At 41.1% G+C, this 4,832-nt stretch overlaps 1 pseudogene; it reads right to left on the bottom strand.

Annotated features, from left to right (window-relative positions):
- Window positions 1–3,706: 3,706 nt before the first annotated feature.
- Window positions 3,707–4,201, bottom strand: LOC142008331 (translationally-controlled tumor protein homolog pseudogene; annotated as a pseudogene).
- Window positions 4,202–4,832: the final 631 nt, after the last annotated feature.

The raw sequence follows: 4,832 nt of genomic DNA, 5'->3' as shown, positions 1-4,832 counted from the left end.
GGATGAAAAGGAACCCATAGATGTTGAACCCGGCCCTGATTGCTGCCACCTTCTTCCAGCAGAAGGGTCACACTTCCATATATGTTGATTTTGTCTGGCAAACGTTGAATTAGTCTGGTGTAAAATTAGGGTGGCCAAATACTGAGTCAAACTACCTTAAAACCAGTGTGAGAGGAGAGTCAGACCAATGTTTTGTGCTTTCTTCACTTCTGCTGTTGAATAGCACTATTCCCAGTTCTTCAATATAATATAAGCTGTGTTTCTATATTATTCTGCATTATACCTTATAGAGTGACACATAAGAAGGAAAAAGAAGCGGAAGAAGTACTATGATTGAAGTGGAAGAAATGATGCTGTGGCTGTAAGAAGACAGGCATTCTAGAGAGAAGCAGATCAACTGAGACCATGAGTCACCAGTGAGCTCTGAAACAAGAAAGAAGGCGATTTAGAACAGAAACAGCACAGTCTCACTTGTAGCATTTGAAATGCTGGATTCCAATTCTTTTTACTTACTGAAGTGCCTTTGGATTACAAATTTAATGAAAACAACTTAGACAGGCTCACCAGTGTAGGGTGGGGGTGGTGCCAAAAGGGGAAGTTGCTTGCTGGCCAGGCATTTCAAAGGGACCTGGAGCTCCAGATCCCTTTGAAATGCTGCAACGTGCTATGCCCCCACTCCATATGCAGTGTGTGTGGGGGTGCCCACAGGTATGACTGCTCTAAATCCTACCCCTTCTACCCCTTCCATGGGCCCAAGGGCTACCCTCATGCCCCTGGGCCCATGGCTGCTGTCAGAACTGCTGGGGTTAGAAGTTAATAATGTGGCTACTTTTGAAAATCTCCCCATTGACATTTCAAAAGCAGGGATTTAAGAAGACAATAACATGGCTATTGCATAAAATGTTAAGACCCTCTGTAGGAAGACATCTATCTCAGTACAGAAGACTCTGGTTCTCACATTACTGGCCCTGAATAGTGTTTTACTTCATGTGTGATATTCCCGCAGAATAGGTCACGTACCTCCACAAATGTTTAATTCAACATGAAATTATTATTTATTTCAATTCACTGAAAATTTTGAAAAATATAATTTTCAACTTAACCCACAATGACTGTCTTTATTTTTCATTATTGGAGTTGTCAGTAAGATGAAATCCATTCTTCACTCAGCTCTAGTTCTTCATGACCTCCAGAAACAGCACATGGGAGTCAAGCAGATTTCTCTTTCACTAGTAAAATTGGGATGGTTTGATGGTTGTGCCATTCATTTTAATTTTCTCTCTGAAAGTCAAGCACCAGCTTTCCGTGATAGGATCACATATGGGGACTGCATGAGTGTCTGTAACAAAATGATATTCCTTCCATCCCTAACCCCTGAGAAAATCCCTGTCTAATGTAGTTGTTTAGAGATCTCCTTATGTAGAAAGTATTTAAGTCTATTTTCAGGTCCAGTCACCTGACATGGTTGTAAAGATTAATGAGCCTGTCACATGATATGGGTAGTGATTACTAACTTCTGCTGTAGTTACAGTTTGTTTTGTCTCCTAATGTTTACTTAATGTTTATGATAGAGGTAAACAAAATCATGAGCGGTGTGGAGAGGGTGAATAAAGAAAAATTATTTACTTGTTCCCATAATATAAGAACTAGAGGGCACCACATGAAATTAATGGGTAGCAGGTTCAAAACTAATAAAAACAAGTTCTTTTTCGCCCAGTCAGCCTGTGGAACTTCTTGCCAGAGAGGCTTTGAAGCTTAGGCCTGTAAGAGAGTTCAAAGAAGAGCTAGATAAATTCATGGAGGTTAGGTCTGTAAAAGACTATTAGCCAGAGGGTAGGTATGGTGTCCCTGGCCTTCATCTGTCAGAGGCTGGAGATGGATGGCAGGAGACAAGATGCTTACTCATTGTCTTCAGTCCACCAACTCTGGGGCACCTGGCACTGGCCAGTATCAGCAAATGGGATTCTAGGCTAGATGGACCTTTGATCTGACACACTAATGACCATTCATATGTTCTTATGTTTTTACTTGCCTATTAAAATGTTGGGTTTCATCAGAACCTCAAAACCTGAAGAATGTTAGTTAAATATGGGAGGTGTAGTGAACCTCATGGAAATTGTAGTTAATACCTTGTGTTCCTCTTCGGCTGGGGTCCCCCCCCGGGCTACATCTCTCCTATTGCACCCCAGCCAGGCACAGCACATCCCACAGCTTCCCCTCACCAAGAAGAGAGACCATAATATATTATGGAAGATGGAGTTCAGCTTGGCATTTTGGGCTGTGGAGAAGAACTGGAGGCATGAGGAATAAATTATATCTACCAAGTGGCATTACAGGTCCCATCTTCAGCCAAAATCTTTGGGTGAAAAAGATTTTAAAATTCATAGTAATAAAAAGTAATTTTTCTCCTGTAAATTATTTTGATGCAATAATTTTAACAAGCCCAATGACTGTTACAGTGATGGCTATACAGGAAGTTCCCAATTTACGAATTGTTTTGTTCCAAACGTTCATTTGTAAGTCCATTGTTTGGCATTCAGAACATATTTCTCCATAGAAACAATGTTAAAAATATTAGTTCCCAGGTTAGCCTACACTAGCCTATTTAACCAATCATGTAGCTGAAATATTGTGTATTTGCAAGAAAAAATAGTAGAAATAGTGTATTTAACCTTGAAGGGTGGTACTTCAGGAAAGGGAGGTTTAATAAGATGAGGGTAAGGAGGTAGGCAGAGATTCTGCAGGGGACTTCTGGGAATCCCCTGGCTGCCACCCCACCCCTGCATGGTCTCTGCACTGGCTCCCATTTGCGTGCCCAACCCCCATCCCTCCACCCCCCAACAGGCTGAATACAACCCCCATTCACCAGGAGGTAGTGAGTGGCATAACCACTGGCCAGATGGCTCTGGAGGAGCAGGGGGAACTGTGCAGCTGGAAAGACGCAAGGGTTTCCCCTTCAAAATAGTGCTTCTCTCCAGCTACTGGCTGTGTGACTGCTTCCTGCTCCTTTGGAGTTCTCCTGCCAGGACTTATATTGCTCACAATCCCCTGTTGCACTTGCCTGCTCCCCTGAGGGCATGGCCATCCTTACCCATAAGGAGAATACACAGCTGCACAGGGCATGCAAAAAATTATAGGGGCTCGTTTGCATACTTGGCTTAATCTAATTCTTGACTCGCCGCCCTCCGTTCTGTCCCTCTACTCTCTGATTTGCTCACCTTGATAATTTTTTTTCTGATTTGTCCACCTTGATTACTATTTTTGGTTCTCTGTGCCTTAAATATTGAGTCTGTTCTGGTATGGCTATGTTCTGAAGAAGTGGGTCTGTCCCACGAAAGCTCATTACCTAATAAATTATTTTGTTAGTCTTTAAAGTGCTACTTGACTGCTTTTTCATTTTGAAGGTATATACTGTGAGTTTCAGAATTTACTGTGCTAGTCTGCAGGACCTTACTTTAAAATTTGTTTTAAAAAATTCAGTAGTGTTGATGAAGGTTATAAAATCATCTCACTAAAAATCATCATTCCCCCCGGGATACCATTGGGCACAGGGGCACCAGTTTAATCACAGTGCACAGGGTCCGATAAATCTCAAAGGACATCCCTGAGTGAGGCTGGAGGTGACCTTGTGTTTGTATGTGCAGATGTTTGTAACTTAGGGAGTGCCAATAGTTTTAGTGACTTCTCCATATTCTATTTCTACAAATTAGTGCTCCTGATTGGCTAATAAAGGCTGATAATATTTCTTGATACATGTATTGAATGTAATCGAACAACCAATATTTAAACACTTCTCTGTTTCTAAATCATCCTTAAAGAAAATCATATATGGAGTTACTCCATCTTCATGGAAGTCCAGGAGAGCCACCATGCCATCTGGATTCATATTCTCACCTACAAAGAACTGGTAATTTTTGAAGTTTGTAAGGATGTGTTTGACTTGTTCTGCAGCCCCTGTCATGAAAGGCTTTACTCTGTCTGGTTTGTGTTCTTCAAGTCTGGCTTTGATTGCTTTCATATAGTGCTTTATGTACTTCTTGTAGGACTCTTTTGTAAAGCTAGTTTCCTGAAGATGATGATTAATTACTATATCAACACCAGTGATAACTGTGGGATCTGTTCCCTCTTCAGTACTTTCAAAGGAGGCATTGCCACCAATTAAAGAATCAGCAATCTGACCTTATGTCCTGGTAACCATCTTCTGCTCCCTCCCACTCTCGGTTGCTCCCCGCTCACTGATCCAACCACCCTGTCGCCCTCTTCCCTGCCGCACCAGCGTCACCATGATCATCTACGAGGACTGCATCAGCCAGGATGAGATGTTCTCGGATATCTACAACATCCGTGAGGTGGCCGACAGGCTGTGCTTGGAAGTGGATACCTATGATATCTTTGTGCAGGCACTCCTGGGAATGATGACATTTGAGATTTAATGGCCACCTTTTCAAAGATTTCTATACCACTTCACAATATTCAAAATGTGTGTTAAAATTAAGTAAGGAAACTATGTAGTATATGGAGCCAGTGCAGACCTAATTATGCCACTTATTGTTAACATTCAGTTCTTTTTTCAAATTATCAAAATAAGTGGAATAGACACTTTATGGATTTGTTTTCTTTGGTGCAGACATTACTGAGCTGAAACTCTGAGACCATAATTAATAAAAAGTTATACAGCAGAGGGCTTGTAATATAATCATAACAAGATTAAGTAAAAGAAATCAAAGTCAATTTGCATTTAGTGGTTTTGGGAATAACATTTCTGTGAAGTTGTTGAACACTAATCATTGAAACACAGGAATAATCCACCTTCTAATTAAACAACAGACAAT

This window comes from Carettochelys insculpta, chromosome 2 (assembly GCF_033958435.1).
Source record: "Carettochelys insculpta isolate YL-2023 chromosome 2, ASM3395843v1, whole genome shotgun sequence".
Lineage (NCBI taxonomy): Eukaryota > Metazoa > Chordata > Testudines > Carettochelyidae > Carettochelys > Carettochelys insculpta.
Note: the sequence above shows the minus strand (reverse complement) of the source record. Positions and strands in the feature narration are given on the sequence as shown.